Source organism: Notechis scutatus, chromosome 1, assembly GCF_049901735.1.
Source record: "Notechis scutatus isolate UNSWTSFEM ecotype Mainland chromosome 1, rNotScu1.2, whole genome shotgun sequence".
In the NCBI taxonomy this organism is placed as follows: domain Eukaryota; kingdom Metazoa; phylum Chordata; class Lepidosauria; order Squamata; family Elapidae; genus Notechis; species Notechis scutatus.
The window spans coordinates 311,178,411-311,200,368 of record NC_142009.1 but is presented as its reverse complement, the minus strand read 5'-3'; the positions used below and the strand labels follow the sequence as shown (position 1 = coordinate 311,200,368).

The 21,958-nt window shown below is 39.2% G+C and overlaps 1 protein-coding gene across 2 annotated transcripts in view; it reads left to right on the top strand.

Moving 5' to 3' along the window:
- Positions 1-16,763: 16,763 nt before the first annotated feature.
- LOC113413673 (SERTA domain-containing protein 2-like) overlaps positions 16,764-21,958 on the top strand; it is a 28,556-nt gene continuing 23,361 nt past the window's right edge. The window contains exon 1 of one of the 2 annotated variants that reach the window (XM_087952273.1): positions 16,764-16,867. The gene's annotated coding sequence lies outside the window, so the exon portion shown is untranslated. Of the gene's footprint in view, positions 16,868-17,590; positions 17,810-21,958 lie in introns of those variants that run through there. The other variant, XM_026670119.2, reaches the window with a different exon arrangement.

Genomic DNA, 21,958 nt, shown 5'->3' with positions numbered 1-21,958 from the left:
AGTCCTGCATTACATCAGTCCCAAATAGGTCATAAATCACATTCCTAATGGTAATACCACCGTAGAAAAGGACATAAATGGCTACAAAACCAGTTACCGTACAGTCCAAACAATATTTTCTATACAGAAAGGAACCTACAAGTCCTTAATTAACAAAATTGGGACCAGCAACACAGGCATAAAACAAAAACATTAATTATGACAATAAGCTCCAGTTGTGGTTATTAAACTAGTTGTATGGTCATAAAGTATGACATCATGTGATCATGACTTGCGACTTTCAGTCACCTTCCCCAGGGATTTTGCTGTCAGAAGTCAGCAGAAAAGGTTGCAAATGTGGATCATGTGACTGGTAGGTTGCAGTCGTAATTACATGCCAAATGCCAGGTACATGACTAAAAACATTACTAAAAAATTTTTTAGACCATGTACTAACTGGATTTAGAAAAGTTTAAGGAACAAGGTGTTACTGCTAATGAACACTGGGAAATTATGAAAGCCAAAGGCTACCCAAAAGAAGCCAGTATGTGCTTCATTGGCTATAAAAAGTTTTTTAGGCTGACCATCTCATTGCCTCATGCAAAATTCATATGCCTAACTGGGAACAACTTATTACTGCTTCAGTTCCCTTTTTAGGGTTAACCTCAACTGTACTATGATCAGGTGAGTGAGGCTTCTATTACTTGCTTTTTTTTCTGATTGCAGGGAGTTTCCTCTGAAGGGTGGGAGGGTCAGTTTGGGTCTGATAGCCAAAGAAAGCAGTAGGTGGATTTGGCCTGGTTATGTCCAAAAGAATAGTGAAGGCAATTTATTTTATTTATTACAGGAGGTACTTAAGATCACTACAGTTACTACAGCCATTGAATGGATGTTTTATAGTCTGTAAAGCACTCCTTGGCATTGTATATGATTGTGCTGCAACACCCCCACCCCCACCCCACACACACGCATTTGACTGCATATCAAATGGGTCAGCTTTATGACTCATTGCAACCTTCTATGGTCACCTAGTCACAATTCATGTTTTTGCCAGTTTCCAGAAAATAAATGTTCATTCAAATGAATGTGTTTAATGACTGCAGCATTCGCCTAATGACATGGTAGATAGCTTCTGTCTTAGGATCACCTATCAACAGTAATGGTACAAACAGTCAATAAATTCTACATTTCCCAATGAGGGGTGCCTTGATGCTCTCTGAGCTTGTTTGTTTTCTTGCAGATGTTTCATTACCCAAAATAGTAACATCAGTGCTTGTTTAGCACTGGTGAATGTTACATAGTTTGGGTAATGAATTGTCTGCAAGAAAACAAGCTCAGAGAGCACCAAGGACCTCTCGTGTCAATCCTGAGCTACAAATATTCTCCTTTATTAGTACATTTCCCTATCTTATACTTCTGTTGTGATGCTTTTTGTTATTCTACCATTGGAAGCAATGGAGGGTGCTGGCTCTGCTTTCTGTTACCCATCTTTCCAACACTCTGAAGTCTCCCAAGCTGCTAAGGGAAAAGAAAAATTCCCTTGCAGTCTTTCTTTGGGATATAACTGAAGCTTGAGAAAAAATGAGAAAAACTGCATAACGAAAGACAAGGTTCAATCTACACAAACCATTTTTACTACCTTGAAGCAAATTAAGTACAGTATCACCTATCCATGAGTGTTTCTCCAAAATTGTCTTTGTAATACTTTTTTACAGGAAAAAAAATAGATCAACTGAGAACTAGTAGGAAATGTAAGATAATTGTAACCCAAGAATGCAGCTCTTAATATGCTAAGGCCTTGTTTCTTGGCTTTACTGCTAACTGGTTAATTATCTCAGTTGCTATATAATTCTATTTTGGATGTTTTTGTTGTTTTAAAACATTGTTTTGTTTTTATAATTTTAGAACTATAAGCTGTTCAGAATCATTGGTTGAGATGGGTGGCTGTAGAAGTTGAATAAATAAATAATTGAAAATGAAATTAGTTCTCCAGAAGAGAAAGTTATCATATACTGAACTCCACCTCTAGTTTATTAACTCATAAACACTGAGCAGTTTCATACAATACCAACTGATTAAACCAGGGGTGTCCAACCTTGGCAACTTTAAGACTTGTGGACTTCAACTCCCAGAATTCCTCAGCCAGCTTTGCTGGCTGAGGAATTCTGGGAGTTGAAGTCCACAAGTCTTAAAGTTGCCAAGGTTGGACACCCCTGGATTAAACCCTTTCTCTTTTAAACTGTACACAGCAACATTCTATGATCAGGCCTCTCTGACCTTTTTGTTGAAAAAACAGCAGATGACAAAAAATTGTGGGGCTCTTGGATAATTAGCCTTTGAGATACTGTTGGGATTACATTTTCACTATCCTTGTTCCACTGGTCATAAGTGATAGAGCTGAAATAGTCTCCTCTTAATGTATTTAAGGTCACCATGACTGAGAATTATAGGAGTTGAACTCCAATAAATTTTTGAGGGCACACCAAAATATGTCAACAGGTATCTATCATTTCCCCGCTTAAAAATTAAAAGTGTTAAGAAAGTAATCCATCCATCCATCAATAAATGCAAACTTAAGCAAAGGAACTGCTCCATTTCAAAATGCTAACAGCCCTTCCCCTACAAACTATTTTCCCTTAAAATTAAACCATTGTTAAGAAAGTCCATAAAAATGCAAACTAGGCAGTGGAGCTGCTCTATTTCAAAATGCCCACAACCCCTCCCCTACAAAAGTACCTTGGACCTTGGTTACATAACTTTGTGACACACAACTAAATTCTTAGTTCAAGTCAGCAAAATGAGTGATAAAATTTTTCCCAAATTGTACCATCTCCAATCATAGGAGAGACTGCAAGATTTTTCTTTATCTGTGCCTTGGGGTAAGGGGTATATATGCAGCTCTGCAATAAGTACTTAAAAAAAGGAATGCATGACAGGACATTTCATAGACATAATACTACGTAGGAAAACTTGTTTTTGTTGATTGTATGAAATTGGAAATTAAAGTTCCATGACTGTGGGTATACGTATACATATATGCATACACATATAAATACAAAAAAATGTTATCTTGAACATTTTCCTACAAATATATAGAACTATGAAGGCTGTTGCTTAGCAATGATTTACTCTTGAGTCATAGCATTGTTTAATTATTCACTGAATTGCTTTCTACAAATGATTTCAAAAGTGCACACACAAGTTTTGCTTGCCATAGCCAATTGTGCCAAGATATTCTGATGGTGCAAGTTTTTTAAGGGGATGCAAGTGCAATATAGTTATATGAATGGCACAGTACTTATCTTGGAAAGTGGGAGGGGTATTGCATATTTGTATAATACTTATGAACTACACATTTTCTATTCTGCAAAGCTGGACAATAGCTTTAGAGAATAGCACTTTGCTTTAAAAAGTGAAGGATCTTTTTTTAAATGAATTTTATTAGATTTTTTAAAACAAAAAATATCAGGAGCTTATATTTAGAAAGAAAAAAAGCAGACAATGCAGAAAAACAAGAAAAGAAAAAGGGAGATTATAAAAAAAACGAGGGGTCCTTGGTGCTCTCTGAACATAGTTGTTTTGCAGATTTTCATTATCCAAACTAGGTAACATCATCAGTCCTAAAACCAAGCTCCACGATCACTAAGAACCCCTCATTTCAATCCTGAGCTATAAATATTCTCCTTTACGGATTATAACGAAGTGACTTTCAATTTTCGTTTATGGCAGTTATATATTAGCCTATTATTCTATGGTTACATCATTGCTTATATTTTATAATACTTTTGTTTTAATGAAAACCATATATCATAACTTCATTTTTTATTTCCTGAAAAAAGTCAATAAATGGTTTCCGATTATCATTAAACTTAGTCAATGTCTTATTTCTAAAGTAGTCAATTTGGCCATCTTAGAAAGTTCCATCATTTCACCATCCATTCCTACATTGCAAGTAAAGTCAAATCCTTCCACCTTGTGCATATAATAGTCTTACTGCAGTTATTATATATTGCATATTTTTTCCCCAGCTGTTTATCTATCCATCAATCCCAAAAGAAAAGTTTGTTTTCAATTGTATATGAATCTTTAAAATCTTCTGTATTAGTAAATGTAATTGAGCCCAAATTTTTCTGATTTTACACATCCAACTAAGACTGTTGTTGGTTACATTTCCAGCATAAGTTTGAAGAATCTTTATACATTAAAATGGTTTTTCCACTGATATATACCAAGTAATACATCATTTTATAAAAAAATTCTTTATTGTAAATTTTTATCCTTCCAACCACATGTTTTCTCACTGATCTATTTATTTGTGTATCCCACATTTTAGACTTTTAATCATTACAAACTTCCATTTGTTTTTGTTTCATACTTTAGCAAAAGATTTATACATTTTAACAATTATATGTTGACCATTTGTACACAATTCCATTTCAAATTCAGCCTTAATTACTCAAAACCAAAAGTTTGGTAGCTACCTTAAATCTTTGTTAACTTTAGACAAGAAAACTATTGGCATCCTTCTACTAACATTTCTCTTGTTTTTATTCTACATTCTCCTTGACAAAATTCTAACATGTCTTAGGAAGTCAACCATTTATCTTTAGTAATCATTTGTCTTTTGTAAAATATATACTTACCTTGGTTTTATCCAGTGGTGGGATTCATTTTTTTTTTACTACCGGTTCTGTGGGTGTGGTTTGGCTTGGTGGGCAAGGCTTGGCATGGCAGGCGTGGCAGGGGAAGGATACTGCAAAATCCATTCCCACCCCACTCCTGGGGGAAGGTTACTGCAAAATCCCCATTCCCTCCCCACCCCACTAACCTGATTTCCAGCTCCTTTCTCCTGTGTAGAGCAACAAAAGAAGACCCAGCCGATCAGCTGGGATTCGGGAGGCAGAGAATAGATGGGGGCAGGGCCAGTCAGGTGATATTCAGCAGGTTCTAACCAGTTCTGGAGAACTGGTAGCGGAAATTTTGAGTAGTTTGGAGAACCGGCAAATACATACATGATATTCTTCCGATTAAAATCGGAATTCCGATTTTTCATCGCGCCCTGAGTCAGGAGCAGGGAAGCAGCTGCCCAGCTCCGGAGCTGATCCACACCACCGGCTGGAAAGGAAGAGTGTGTATGTGTTGGTGGTGTGTGTGTGCGATTTCTTGGCACGCGGCGCTGGGTCTCTTGGTCGGCCCCGAAAGAGCGCGCACGGGGCGGGCGGTGGAGATACGGGAGCGAATGCGAGAAGGAAGCGAACCTCGTTGCAAAGTGGGTTTGAACGCTCGTTGCACTCCAGAGGCTTGGAATTAGTCCGGATTTGGGGAGGGGGAGAACGGAGAAAGGTGAGGCTGGGCTGCTCCAGGAGGAGAAGGCGGAAGGCGCCCTGCAGCTGCGGTCACCCCGGAACGCCCCAATAAGCGTGAATCGGGCTGGTTTAGTTTGGCTTCGCACCTGAGATGAACTCGGCCGTTGGGTTGCAACTCTGGTTTATGATTTCGTGAATTTGTGAGCCCAGCCAGTGATGTAATTGGTAAACCGTGGTCTGGAGGAGGGACCTGGTCGCATGGAAGGGGGAGACTGGGAAAGTAACAGCTGGAGTTGAGAAAGCGCCCCGGAAAGGGGGATGTGAGGAGCGACCTCTGCGAGTAGAGGACACGGGAGAGTGCTGTTGACACCCGTGTCACTCTGTCTGCGTGCCTTGTGCCTTTGATTTCATGGGCTTCCTATTTTGCCCACTAATGTGCGTTTCTCTTCAGTTCGGGGGGGGGGCGGAGGGGGGCATAAGCGGCCTGTGTCCACAGAGGTGAAGGACAGAAAGTGAGACTGTGAAGGACACGTTAGTGTTTCGAGCCGCTAGCAGCATATTTCCGCTAGCAGCAGCTCTTGCTTGCATCGGAGCGACCCCATGGTCCTCCATGAATCGAGAAGGGGCTTTAAAGAAAAACCTCTGGAGGTCCAATCGCCCAGGTAGAGCAGCCTCACTTCCTGAGAGGCGGGGAGGGGGAGAGGTTTCCCGGGGATGCGGAGGTGTGGAAAGAGCCAGGCGGCTGCAGCTCCCTCCGGAGAGCGAAAGCAATGTTCATTTAATGGAAAATTCCCCTGCGGGAAGTCGCTCAGAGGGGGGGGGGAGAGCTTGGAGCGACGACTGGAACCGGAGCTCCCTTGATTAACAATTCTGAATTTTTTTCCCTTTCTTTTTTTACTCCCTTCTCACCGTTGATAATTAGGATCCGGTGTCTCCAGGGTCCTGTCGGCGGTGTGGGTGGGGATGATTAGATTTGGGGAGGAGGGCGAGGTCGGAAGGAAAAGGCTCCGGGATCGGGCTTGATTTGAAACGGAAGACTTTCCAGCCCATAGGACGTAACAGCCAGCAGAGCGAGCTAGTGTAGGAGCGCTGGGGCGTGTGCTGGCAGTGTGCATACGTTGTACGCATGCCCAAAAGTCGTGGTGTGGATATTTTCCTGCATTTCGCACCAGACTGCTGGATTTGGCCTCCTGTACCTAAAGACAGCAAAAACAGCATGGCTTCTCGGTGGAAAATTTTGGAAAGAAAGGATGAAGCCCTTGTCAGGAAAATTGATGGAACTGTCCGTGACAAGTGGAATTGGGAATGGACCCAGAGAACTGTTGATGGCACCATGATATCTGAATGCATCAGAAAAGTCGCGGAACCAGGGAAAGCTTTTTGTGTCTGGTGTGAAAGTGTTATCACCTATGCAAAGGGTGGCCTCGTTGTGATAAAGCGGCATATGACCAAGAAGAAACACATGGACGTGAAAAAACTTAGGAAGATAAATTACAGCCTTAGTGGTGAGTTTCATCTGTGATCTCATTTATTTTATATTTTATGAATGGGGTTTTTATGCTGGTTTGATTTATTTGATGAAATTTAATTAGAGAGTAAGTGATTGAAGGAGTGTTTAGTGAATGCATCCAAACTTATTTTTCAATTTATTTATTTATTCTATTTATTTAGTCTTTTTTTTTTACCCAGGGTAGCTTTATCAGTGGTTATTATAAACTGGTTTACTGTATGTGATGGCCCTGCATATTAATTAATATAGCATCACAAACAAACAAAAATTGAATAAACATATAATTAGACTTGATCACAAACAATTTTGAATAAACAACATGTAAATAACCAATTGTGAACTCAGCAAGTTTAGATCAGGAGAAAAATCATGCTTCCAATTCAATATCTGCCTCAGAGGAAATCTATGAACATTTATGACTTTAGGGAAGATAAATTTGTAAATAATTTCAAGGTATTGAAACATGAAGTAAATGCGTCATAAATTGTACTTCTAAAAATGTTTTAAAGCGTGACAAATCTCACAATACCTTCAAAAATTATTTCTTTCCTGTAATATTAATTATATAGGAAATGTCCGTACACAGTATCATAAATTTTATAGTAGTACATTGTTATTAATAATAATATAATAATTATAATTGTAGTTATTATTATCACCATCATCATCATCATCATTATTATGTCATATTACTTTGTTTTACCTCTCCCTCTCTCTTTTTACAGCTGCATTTGCTCCCTCAACATCAACCTCCAGCTCAATGTATGGCTTGCACCCTTCTCCCAAGTCAAACGTAGCACCATCTTGTCCACCTCTTCAAGCCTCGGTTCCTCTCATGGACAGAGTTACTAACCACGAGGCCATGCTGTTGGCGTTCCTTGCAGAGAAGTCGCTTCCATTCAGCTTGGCACCAGATTTGATCAGCTTGGCACAGGCTCTTGCTGGAGATCCCAAGGTCCTAAGTCAACTTTCCATGGACAGAAATACTGCATCATATAAAATGCAATATGGCCTTGCGAAGACTATCAAAGATGACTTAGTGAAGGACCTGCAAAGCAGCAAGTTCTCAATGAACATTGATGAGGCAACCTCTGACAGCAACAAGAAAATTTTGACTGTCCTGGTGAGCTACTACTCTGATTCTCTGAAGAAGATTATAATTCAGCACTTTGCCTCACTTAGTTTGATAGTGGTGAACAGTGAGAATCTTGAAAAAGAAATCGATGCATTGCTAAAACAACACAACATACCATGGGAAAATGTCATGTCTATTCTCATGGATTCCTGCAATGTTATGAGGGGCTCAAAGGCTGGATTGGAGACACGGATAAGGACAAAGCATGCTCCTCATCTCCTGGACATTGATGGAGATGTGTGTCATCATATACAGAATTCTTGCAAGAAGTTCTCAAGTGCTTTTGAACATTATTTAGAAGAGCTATTCACCTCCATCTACAATAATTTCAAATGGTCTACGGATCTTCACCAGTACCCGGAGGAGCTGAGCATCATTCTTGGAGTAAAGTTCACCATGCCAGAGAGATACATTCCAACCAGGTGGCTTAGTGTGTATGATGTAGCAGTTGACACTCTAAGGTTGTTTGAAGTGTACACTATCTTCTACTTCTCTTCCTACCTTCATTCGACCGTCAGCATTTTTTCTTCTTGTGCAAGGGTATCTTCAACACAAAGGATATTGGAGACAAAGCTGTCAGGGCTATCAGAGCAATTCAAGTCAAGCTCAGAGAGAAGAAGATGACAGGAGAGGGGAAAGAACGAAAAGAAAGAATCACAGAAGAAGCTGTTTGTGAATCGCAGCTACACAAGATTGCTCCTTCATTTCTACTGTGCTTTCTTGCCTCTATTGAAGAAGTTTGTTCTGGTGTTTCAGAAGAAGGAAACAAAAATCCACAAACTGCATGATGAAGTTGTAGACTTGACAAAGAACTTCTTTGCATGCTTTGTGAAGCCAGAAGTACTTCGTGACTGTAAAGTGTGTGCAGTAGATGTCCAAGCTGAGACTTCTTTGTTACCATGTATAGACATGTTTGTTGGGCCTGAAGCGAAAGAGATTCTCAAGAAAGAGAAGAAGGAGGTGAAGAACGGATTCCTTACTAGGGCAAGGTCTGGCTATGTTTCAGCTGGAAAATACTTGCAGGAAAAACTGCCTATCAAGAACAAATTACTTGCTCATTTCTTAGCAACAGACCCTTGTGAGAGGACACTCCCAAGCACTGAAGTGCATGAAGGCACTTCCACAGCTTCTACCAAATGTCTTGGAAGCTTCAGAGGTAGAGCCCTACATACTAAAGGTTCACCAGTATCACAGTGATGCCAGGATACCTAGTGCAGCAGACCAAGCAATGATAGACAACTGGTGGACTGGGATTGCTTCAGCAGGAAAGTATCCTTGCCTCTTCAAGATGATGAAAGCAATCATGAGCTGCTTCCATGGACCCCAAGTTGAGAGTTCTTTCAGCCTGATGGGTAACATTATAACTTCCAAGACATCTCGCCTTGGCATAAGGACATTTGATGCTCTTCAAAGTGTTAAATACTCATTGAAGGCTTCAGGGAAGTCTGCTGTACAGCAGTATCAAAGGAAGGACCTTGAGCATGACCCAGTGAATCCAAGTCTTGTAAGAAATATGAGAAGGGCACATAAATTGTACATGGAAGAACTGAAGACAATAAAACAGAAGCTTGCAGCAAAGAGGGCCAATCTGGAACTGAAGAGGAAGACAACTGTAGCCAAAAGACAGGCCAGACTCAAAGTTATGCTATCAGCTCAACTAGCTAGAAAGAAGCATAGAGAAGCAATGCTGATCAAAGGAAAGGGAACAAAGAAAAAGTCCAATTAGAGATGAAGCATTGTGGCTGTTTTTCTGTCTGTTAAGCAGGGTTTGTTTGTTGTTTTTGTTTGTTTTATTTTTTAAATGTGAAATCCTTTGCCCGAGAGCATTCTCATGGTGCTTTTTATTATTATTTTTTGTCAAATAATAAAACTATCATGCAGACTCATCTTGAAAAATCACTTTTGATTACTTTACTCTGCTAAAGCTTAAAGGGGGCGTTGGCAATTTAATTCCCACCGGGGCGCTGCGCGGACCGCGGCAGGTACTTAGGTAACCCCTGCACCCCTGGCTACTTTTTCAGATTTTTTTTCCAGAGGGGAATATCATGCCTGCAAATACCACCTCTGACATGGCACAAAAGTCATTGAATAAGACAGAATTCACTGGCTTCATGAAAGTAAATCATAAACCGTATTCTACAAATCACTGCAGCTGATTTCCCACAATCTTTTAATCCAAACTCATACAAGTACCATGTGGTGTACAGATTTAAACTTTTAGCAGAAATAAACAGTAAAGTTTTACTGGGCTGCATTTTCTGCTGAATAGGGTGAGGCAAGGAAAGAGGGCTGTAGTTTTCTACATATAGTAAATGATAAGCGCAATATCCTTGATATGCTATTTTATTGTGTCTAGAAATGAATGCAATGGCACACTAATTTCATATCATTGCAAGGACAAGTACACCAAGTATATTAAGTCATCAGGAGCTGAGTTCATCTCAAAGGAGATTGTTTTCACAGCAGAATTTATATACAGATTTCTTCTCAAAACACAAATATAGCAAAAGCATACCAATTTCTATTTTTCTGCCCAAAAAAGCTTAGCAGTCCTGACTTATGATGCAGAAGGCCAGCAAACTGCCTTTGAAAAATTATGGTACTTCTGTCATATAAACATTAAGATTACAAAGGACATACTAGATAATGTTGAGGTTCCTACATCCACTGCAACTTTTTTTTACTTTGGCTCAGGATGTCCTGACTAGATGATTGATTAATTGACTGATTGTTTTTACATAAAATACGGCTATTTGGCTTATTGTGATGTGAATATAAACATTCATGGAATAGGGAAGAGTTGTAAAAAAAAAAAAAAAAAGACAAGACAGCAGGCTCAGTAGCATGATCGAATTCTGGCTCTTAACAATGTTGTTGCAAATAGGCAGGCTTCAACTGTGCTACTGTACTGAGATTGCTATCTTATCTTTTTTACCTCCAGTGCCTATGATTATGTGTACAAGTCATAAAGACCTATGCTATATGCAAATATCAAGTAGGGTTGTACAATTTCAAAAAGGATTTAGAAGAAATGCTTTGGACTTTGCACTAATGTGACCATAGCATCACTACTACCAATTAGAACAGCCATATGTTTATCAGTTTCCACGCAAGCTTTAAAAAAGGTATCTATTTTCCTGAGTGTCATTAAAATAAATTTTTAAGCACCGTTTGCTTTTAGCCTTGTTCAGAAACCTGAGAATAGGTTGGGGCTGCTTTAATGAATACAGAAAGGTGCAAGGGTCATGCTTTGTTTGAAGTGCTTCTTCCAAATCATTTCTGCACAGCCCTGATATCTCACTATCCACAAAGCCCAACTTGAATAACAGGTAGTCCTCATTTAGCTATTGCCTTGTACAGGGACTTTTTGCAGATACAAACGAAACATAACTTTGTGACCAATTTTCACATTTATGACTTTCATAGGTCTGTAAAGTAAAGCTGAAGGAAGGCCAGAAGGAGAGTTGCATTTTCGCTTAGTGACAGCTTTGCTTAATGACCAAGTTTGCCCTGGTTGCTAAACAAAGATTATCTGTATTTTTAGCACTTCCTCCCAATAGTTCTAAAAATCAGCTAGGTTGGGGGAAAAAACACCTAGATCTTCAACGTCATAACTGCATTCATAGAATGAAGGAGGTTGAAAGGATGTTAGAGGTCACCTACTGTAATTAGTTCTGTTTTCTGTAGGTTAAGTTTACCCTGAACTTTTAACTGTTCCTCGCAGTACTTGGTTTCCAAACCCTTCACTATCTTGGCAACCTAGTCTGAATTTGCTACAATTTCTCACTGTTCCTTTTGAAGTGTGGTATCCAGAACTGATAATTCTAAATCGCCCAGTGGCATCCCATTTGATGTTTCCTTCCAATGCGGTCATAAAATCGTAACATAAAAACATAAGCAATTCCCTGCTTTATTGGACCCACACAAGTCCAGCAGTTCTCATTGTGGCCAACCAACTGCATAAGAAAACCTGCTGGTTTACCAGCAGTCGTGCTTTAATTTAGGCTAATAAGGGTAGATCATTTATTCATCTTTGAGCCCATCTACCAGTATAATCAAGTCTATATTTTATCATTGTATGAAGGAGATATCATGAAGCACTTTGATGAAAGCTTTATTGAGGTATAGGTATACTATCATGGGAGAAAATTAGATGTTGAATAGGACAAGCCAAATGCCCCCCCCCCCTTAAATTACCATTCCAAACAATAAACGATGTCACCTTAACATTTAGAAGGCCAAGCAATGTTGATTAAGCTGAGAAAAGATACTAGAAGCAAAGGTTCTGGAAAGCAAGGCCACTATAAGATAAACCCATAAAATTATCTCTTTAGAAAGAACTGCACTACTAAAATACTGTTTCTTGTCTCAATACACTGGGTTTTTTTTAATTCCAAGGTTACCACATAGATACCCCTGTATTCCTGATTTTGCAAACCATATGCATCATTCACATGTAGTGTGTTTAACCCTGTGGTATTAGTAAATCATATGTATTCTAATTTGCATAATTATATGATAGAGTTTGCATTACAACCCCTTTTAAATTTGCTTTTTCTGCCTCTAGTGCCATAATAAACAATTGGTGCTTTGACCAAAATGTGTACTGGTCTCCATTATAAACGATTCTTGGCTGAAATTGTTGAAAGTTCTCCTTCAAATTGGTGTTACAAGTTTTGGCAATACGTCTGTAGCAAGTTATTAGACATGTGGTCATTGAGGTATGGATTCTTGTGGGCAATCAGTAGAGATGGACAGCCCCAATTATTGATCCTTCCCTAAATGTTTTTATCTACGTGAAAGTCTTGACCATGGGAAACATTGAGTCAAAGATTTATATTGAGTACAGGTACAGTAAGCAGGATCAGGCTTTTCAACAGGGAACATCCTAAATGCAAGGGGGATTACCTGATTCTTGATTACTGACTCCACTATTTCAGGTCCTAAAGTATAGTAGGTCATATCCCAGCTACAGATCTTGCCAGTGAAATTTCATCTGAACTTATACAATATATTTATGGCTCTTGGGCCATTAAATATCTACAAAAATGGCAATCTATACAAAATCTACCAAGGAGTTCTGGTTCCCTCAACAACACGTCTGATCTCAGAATTTTCCAACATCTGTGTTTCCATTTGGAAAGTGTGCATCCAAGTGTATAGTCTAGTATGCTCCTTTCATCCATCAAGACAATTAGCATCTGTAAGTCCTCTTGACTTCTGCACAAAGAAGTTATCTTCTCAGTCACTAAATCTTAAGCACAGGAACCCTTCTAAGTTTGCAGAACACCCGAAAGGAATGTTACATTGATCACCAGGAAAGAATATGTAAATAGCTTCAACCTCATTAGAAATTTTCAGAGGCCCATAGCCAGATCTTATTCCATGCAGTACAGTTCTTGCTCATGAACACTGTACTTGGAATTACATACAAAACACTACTTTTAGCCTCTATCTAGTGTAAAAATAAATTTCATCCCCTCTTCTGGAAGATGGTACTGGAAGTCGTGTAAAACCTCATACAGTATATGCAGGTACAAGGTAAACTCCATATCTGTTTATGTCTGAAAGCTTAAGGGAAAATAGAGTTTATATACCATTCTAATAGATTCCAAAAAGAATTATTTGTTGATAATTGTCTGTACTTTTTCAGAACAGCATCTTACCCATCACTGTGGATGCCACTGTAGCAAAGAACCTGTTAACTTTTTTTTAACTGTTTTTTGATAAATGGGGTTTGATTCTCTCATAAGATTCTAGCATGGGTACTTATTTCAGCAGTCAGGTGCCATATTTACAAAAGTATGATTATAAAATTACAGATCCACATACCAAATCCACAAAATTCTGTCTGTATATAGAGGTGGAAAAAAGACATTAAAATTCAGTTGGCCAAAAATACTGCAAATACTGGTTTCTCGTGGCCAGATGTCATCCCACATATGGAAATTTTCATAGGCAAAACTATTCCTAACAGAAAACATGATCTTTCTCCTTTTGAAATTGTGAATGGTTGACCAATGCTAGGAAAAACCAGCTCCAATTGGCTTATTTCAAAAGAAAACTTTGCTAGTCTGGATGAAGATCTAGTAAAGCACTTTCTGTCCCTTACTAAATTATTTCTATTTCCACCATGGTGAAACTGGCATCCTCATCTCCTAACTTAGCAGTATTCTCCTGCATGAAAACTGGGGAAACAATTGTCTGTCATCACAGGGGACAGGACCACACTAAAATGTTTGGATAATTCACATTGCTCTGAAATGCAAGAATTAAACTACTTGGACATACACATCCCATTGCTGGAAAGTAACTCCTTTGGAGGATCTGCTTTCTAACAAGTAGTTTACTACCACTCCTCCAAAAGTGAAGTGAAGAAAAACCAGTTGAAATACGATCAGGTTAACAATCATCATCATTATTGGACAATATGAACTTTGAGCAGTGCACTCTGAAAGCCTCTGCTCCAGCATTATACTGTTTCTGCCCTGAAATTCGTTCACATCTACTGATATTAAATCATTGTTGGCTGAAATTCTTTCACATATACTTGTATTAAACGACTGTTGGCTTTGTACTCTTCTTGATCATTTGCAATTGGCAGGAGATACATTTGGGAGTAAAATAATCGACAATCCTTGCTTATCAATAGCCTACAGCAACATTTGAAGTTATAATGGTGCTAAAGAAATAAGTTTGTGACCAATCCTTGCAATTTATGACCACTGCAGCATCCTGTCACCTGATCACTATTTGCATGCTTCATAACCTGCTTGCAATGAGCAGAGTTTATACAGAAGGCAGAAATAAAATCATATATGATCATGATTTTGCACTTAGCAAACACTAAGTGTTTAGCAAACTCTAACCCTAACCCTAGCTCTTAACAACCCTGACCCCTAACCCTAAGCTGTAAGTCTATCACAGTCATGTGATTTTGTGCTTAGCAACAGGGTTGTTGGTCCTAATTGTTGTTAATCAAGGACTAACTGTATGCATTATGAAACAATGGAAATGTTAAATGGAAGCCATCTATTATCAGTACTTGAAAAGCTTTTGTATCACAGAATTTTCAGGGTATGAATCACTAATGTTAATCTGCATTTCTTAACCCTTTTTTCTTTTCCTGATTTGGTGTGTGCATTTATTTAACAGAACCAAATGGAGTGGTAAAACAACATGTGGGAACATTCTTAATATCTGAATATTTCTTGATATCTGAACATTCTGTTTGAGATAAGGGACTATGGGGTCTAAGAAAACCTTTTGTTTTGGAAGAAACAAAGATTTCCCCCAAGTAGCACACAAGATTTCTCTCTGACTTTACTCAACTAAATGAAACCTAAAGAGCTGGAGATGAAACCGTTTATATAGGGTTAGGCAAATAAAAATATGATTAACCAGCATGATTTAAACATACACGTGAATGTTTTTTGTGGTGGATGCATATATGGGGCAGTTTTTATGTAGTAACAGTATAGAACTAAAAAAGCTATGATTATTGACAAGAGTATTTTAGTAGTTCCTTTCTAAAGAATTTTTTTTGGGGGGCTTATCTTATATTTAGGCTTTGTTTGCCAAAGCCTTTGCTTGCCTCCCAGTATCTTTTCTGAGCTTTATCAACATTGCTTGGCCTTCTAAGTTCTTTTATCACTGAGCTGACATGGCCTATTGTTTGGGAAGGTAATTTAGGGAGAGGAATGTTTTGCTTATCCTAACCAACGCCATGTTTTCTCCTAACAATGATTCTTATGCGTAATGTAGCATGACAAAAGAAAATGAACCATGGGGATATAGTTTAATATATTATATGAATAAGGAAAATGTGTTAGTTGATTCTCAAATTTTCCCCAAAAGGATTTATTTAGGTCTAAGAGACTTTAATTTTTTTGTAACTAAAGTAATTTCCACAATTACCCTATCAAAAATAAATAAATAGGGAATTCAATTTCTCTGCCTTCCCTAGTAAGATCTTATTTTACCTATCAGGTCACTAGGAAATCCAAACAACCCTACAAGAATTTATCAGGATCTGTAAGATGCTTTGGACAGACCATCTTAATTGGTCTTTCACCCATGGAGGTCTTAGATTGCAACCATGTCAAATACTCAAAATAATAATTTAATGTTCAGATCACACAGCATCTGCTCTGAGGCACAGGTAACATGAAGGTTATGTTTACCTGCGTGTGTCAGGCTTACGAGTACCTGAAACAAACTCAATGTCATGGATTTTGAGTGTTCTAAGTGTTCTCAGATCCATCTCCCCCATAGTCCACAGGCATCAAGGTTCAATCCTCCAATAGTAAAAGTTGAGGAATCAACAAAACCCATCTAGAAACAAAGCCCAGGACCTCAGGAATGGTAGTAGGTGAAAAAAAATCCTCAATTTGCAAGAACTCACATTCTATCATCCCAAATGTATAAGCTATTTATAAGCTTTAAAAAAAAAAAAGATTACCTCCTCAGCTCTGACATTGTGGCAGCTGTTTGACCTGAAATTTAGGACAGCAAATCACTGTTAGCCACACTTTTGTCCAATTTCAACTACGTGTCAGTAATATGTAAAGCAAATTTATCTGCAAAGAAACATGTCAAACGTAAGAACTGTGATGGGATTCTGTTTCATAGAAAAACTTGCTCCCACAAAGCCAACCGTTATTTTAAACAATCCGAATCTGATTCTACACCCACCCACCCAAAGCATTTTATAATTATGGAAATACAGTGAACTGCCACCTGCAATGAGTCTTCCAGTATAAGTTCCATTTAACTAAGAGGTGTGTGCTCTTACTGGCGCCATTAACTAACTTTTCCTCAGCGCCTCAGTTGTAATGGGATCATCCTTGAAGAAGCAGCCTGAGATATTTAACTCTGTTCAAGATGAATCCTTGTGGAACGTCAAAGCTTCATTAGGCTACTAGACCCAGAGGAGAGGTGAGCTATTTTGAGACTTCAGGGCTGGCCCGCTACGTTTTTTGCTTCCATGTGTGATTAAAATCGGGCTCAATGACTGCGATACTCCAGGACTGCCGCCTTACCTCAAAGGCAGCGTCCCCACTGTTCCTTCCTGGTGAACTCGTGTTAAAAGGCGGCTTCACAAGAGGGAGTTTAAAGTGCCACGAGAGAAACCCTGGATAAATGGGGATTATTTGCCTATACGGCTGTACAGTATTCCTAAACGTGGTTATTAGGGAGGAGCTCCCACCGAAATGAGTAAGACCTGTCTTTAAATAAAGCGTCCACAACCGGCTACCGAAAGGCCTCACTTGCCCTTTTTCCACCATCAAAAAACCGCTCCCGTCCTCCCTGAGGGAGGCGCAGACCTTCTGGAAGAAGCCGCAGCTGAGCAAAAGTGGCGGGGGGGGAAAGGAGGGAGGAAGAAGTAGCGGGTGAATATTTCATTGGACGGCCGCCCAAGTCTAGCCCCGCCCTCTTTTAACTCAGAACTGCTCTCCGAGACGAAGCCGACCCCGCGAACAGAAAGCCAGTAAAAATCGGTTGCTGGGCAAGGTGGGGCGTGGCTGACCAATAGCGAGGAGCGCTCGAGAAGGACGAGGAAGAGTGGGCGCATACACGCCCCTCCTTCCTCTGAGACCAGGGCTATTCCTGCACGGGGGAGGAGTAACGGCTCTTGTTGTCGCCGAGCTCTGGCGGGGAGGGGGTGGGGCTCATTTGCTGCTGCCACCGCCCTCTCCTCCTCCTCTCCCCCCGCCTCCTCTCCTCCTCCTTCCTCATCTCAGCACGCAAGGCTTTGGCCATCCCAGCCCCTCTGAGGGATCCCGGCTGGCTGGGTTGGGAGCCAGCGCCGCGCCGCGCCGCCCAGCCGAGGGAGAGGGGATCCCGTGTGTCCCTCGACTCTCTCTGGAGCCCTAGCAGGTAAGCGAGACGCTGGCTGGCTGGCTGAACTCGGGTCTGGATGGCGGGAACGATGGACACGGGGACAAGCGTCCGGGAAGGTGCTCCGGGAAGCCAAGTGCGGGCTGGTGGCTGTAGTAAAGGGCGAGGAAAGACTGTGCTGAGCTAAATTGAGAGGGGGAGGTCAGGAGTTACAACTAAAAGAGATCAGCATTTCGGGTATCTCGGGGAGTTGGTAAGGCAGTAGAGGCTGGCGAATGTGGCGGGGGAAACTTATGATTGGGGGGTATCTCGGCCAGAAAAACTAAAGAATTGGGGGCCTGGGAGGGGCACCTTACAAACGACGGTGTGAATCGTCTGGGAGAAGCTTGCTTGGGTAAGGAAATAACTACGTTGAGCAAGTCGTCGTCATTCCCTCCCCCCCCCCTCCAATATATACAGGCACCGTGAGCCGGGGTAATTCCCCCACCCCCATAAACCAGATGTTTTTCAGATGTTTGGAATTATAATTGCCCTCCTTTTGGTTGTGACAATAGAGGGTTACAGATCACACTTGGAGGGCTCAGATTTGGGGAAGGAACTACAGTTATATAAGGAAGACTGCGAGGGAATGATGGATAAGAGAGCAAGATGATGGTGGGTATCAGGCTGAGATTCACAAAAGCTGCCAACAAGAGGAAATTAAGGTTTGGGGAGGGGAGGGGTATCAAAGAGTCTGCTGCTAAAAAGAGGAGAGAAAAAGCCAAGTAGAATTAACGGGAGGAATTGAGGAGCCCACTGAAGAGATGGCAAGGAAGAAACTGCTGGTGCTCTAGTCTGGGTGGTATTTGAATGCGAGAAACAATTTTGTGGGGCTGAATGAAGGCTTTAGGAAAAGTGGGTGGGGCGTGAACTGAGTAGATTTATTTGACTGAAAGCAGTAGAGAATCAGCTGCGGTTTGTTTCTGCTTTGGTTTAGCTAGTTAGGGTCCTGTACAAAAGATATATAGATGATATATGTTACTTTTGAGGCTGTTCTTCAATAAGTGTTAGGAATACAATATGAAGTGGGGCGATGGAAGCTGAATCCAGCAATGGGGGAGGGGTACTTTACAAATGTTCTGTTACAATGTTTGGAGAGGTGTATCTTGGCAAAGAGATTGAGTTTAGACGGTATATTTTCAGGAAACGCTTTTTTCTGGGTAGGAGTATAATGGATAAAACACTGGGATTGTAGAATAGGCTTAGAGTATTGATATCTAGATATGTTTTTGGAGACATTTATATAAGATAGCTGAATAAGATCCCATGTAAGTTGAAGTTTGATTAAAGACAGGGAAAAAGTTAATGCCAGGAAATAAATTTAGAGCTGCATAAAAGGTGTGGGGTCTCTTTCAATGTTAGCTTTAACCAGAGAGCTATAACTGTGGTATTCTCTGATGATCTCCATCCAAGCATTAACCTGACCACATCTGGTGTAACTTCCAAAGGTTGGCCAACTGAGAATAAAGTTATATTCAGGTGATTTGAAATAGGGTGAATGATAAAATACTAATGTTCCTATTATTTTTATATTGTATTTTGGAGGTGGTTGCATTAAATTCTGCTTTTGACAGAAAAGTAAAATTTAAAATAATACATAAAATTTAAAGTAATATGCAAAATATGCAAAAAGTTTCTATCCATTTGAGTATTTAGGAATACTTAATACTTTTGTTGCTCTGAAGTGATCACAAAAATGGGGATTCTGGGATGCTTTTTTGGTTATGGATGTTCACAGTTCATGAGATCTGTATCTCCAAAGTGAAGTATGTAAAAGTATGTAAAAACTGTAAACTGTATGTAAAAAAAACCAAGTATATAAAAACTGATTAAAATCTAGTTAATACTGCATATTTGAAGATAAGAGAATTGCATTTAATATAGAAGTTCAACACTGTAAGATACATTAAATTTGGGTAGGGCTTATTAAAATAAATTGTGGGAGGATTAGGCACAATAGAAACTGGATGACTAGAAAGCAGATGTGGAAATTATTTGAGACTAGCATATTGGGGTCATATGAATGAAAAAAACATTGAAGTGCTCAAGAATGGTCAGATCAGAGTTTAAAAATGTCAATAGGAAAAAGTGCTTCAGTTAGGATAAAGAAATTCATCTTTTGCTGGAAACTATCTTGTGATTAAGGTGGACCTAGCTATGGAATAAACCTCGATATAATTGGATGAAGGATTTGGTGAGAAGCTTGCTATCAGCAGAAGTTTTCCTTAAGGATGAATGTTTTCATTTAAGAAATGAGGCAGTTTGAATAAGTTTGCGAATTTGTTGGTATGCAGGTGTAGCTTTATCCTTAGGAGCAGAATTGTAATGAGATTGTCTGTTTTAAATAGTTGTTAGTCTGGAGTGGACTTTTTCATCATCTAGAAAATAACAGTCCGGTAAACTAAATCTTGATACTGTGGGAGGTACATGCAACAGCTTCCAGGAACTTCTGTCTAGTTTCATTTTGAATATACTGCCCCTTGTGTCTTAACTCTTATAAAAAATGAAATGCAGAAAGAGGAGAATTTCTCACTGCTTTGGTTCCTTATTTCAACAGAAACAGTTCATTAATGCTGAGTTTAAAACAATGCATTAAGGGCAATACTGCTTTAGGTTTATGTTAATTTCTATAAATTCTAGAGTTTTCTACAATCAGCAATACTGTGATCTAAAATTAATCATATTCTTTGTCTATTTGGTAGTAAGTATTATTGGCAATTTCTAATAGCAATTAATTACACATTTCTGTCCTGTAGTATTTGTTTTACTCATAGGTGTTATACTTGATAAAACATTAGATTCCAAATTAAAAACTCTTAAAAAAGTAAAGCAAAGAATAATAAAATCTGAAAGCATGGCTATGTAACTCTCATAGCATCTTATGCAGTACAGAATTTTGAAGACATTGCTGTGCCTGGGTCTTCATGTATTTTTGGAAGGAAATGTAAAATCACCAAACTGGTAGTTACACTGGTCAGATCCCACCCCTGTGTATAGCTATCAATTATTAAACACATTTATTTTCACAGTGCTACAAATATCCACAAGGCAGTAAATATGAATTAGAATATTCTCATTAGCCACAATTTATTTTTAGGATTAATATTTGTAAAATACTTTCACATAACAAAATCTTTAATTTTTCTTCAAAATTGCATCATTAGATTGAAAAGGACTGTTGACTTATCAGAACCGTGTTTATACAACTATTTTGGACAAACTGCACCATACCTGAATTACTCTGGCTGAAACTATTTTTACTTTTAAGTTTAAGGCTTCATATTTTTTCAAAATGCATTTTGAGATCACTTAACGATTTCACAGGGTTGCTGCCTGCAGGCTTTCTTAGAAGTTGTAATAGATAGAAGTAGAATTTTAATCTGCTATTCTTCTGTTTTTCATAACCTTCATACAGACCTCCAATCCATCAGCCATTCCACCACTGCTACCTTCTTTTAGATGGTATGACTCGGGGAAAAGTAGCAAAATCTATTTCTACCAATAAAGTATTTGTAACTCAGGGTTAAAATGAGGGGTGCTTGGTGCTCTTGGAGCTTGGTTAAAATGAGAGGTGCTTGGTGCTCTCGGAGCAATTAATTCGTGGACAGAAGTTGTGAATGTTCCAACACTGGAAGTTTTTTAAAAGATGTTGGATAACCATTTGTCTGAAGTGTGGTGTAGGGTTTCCTGCCTAAGAGGGGGTTGGACTGGAAGACCTCCAAGGTCCCTTCAAACTCTGTTATTCTATTCTATTCTTGCAGACTAGCACTATTGATGTTACTTGGTTTGGGTATTAAAATGTCTGCAAGAAAACAACCAAGCCCAGAGAGCACCAAGGACCTCTCAAATATTTTATGGAAAAGGAACATCTTCTGCATGACTTTAAAGTAAGCTGCAAGAACAAGTACAAAGTACTAATTTCTCCATTTAACATAATTGTACCAAAATACTTCACCATTCAAATTGACAAGTAAACTGTTGTATTAGCTAACAAATTCAAGCAGAGCAAAAGTTATGAGCAAGATTGGAAAATAGAGCTGTTATAATCCCAAACCAATTATAGCTTTGTACTGTTAAATGTAGTGATACTGAATATAGTTGGCTATTTTTAATTTCTCATTAAAGCTTTAGTTCATTTACATATTAAAG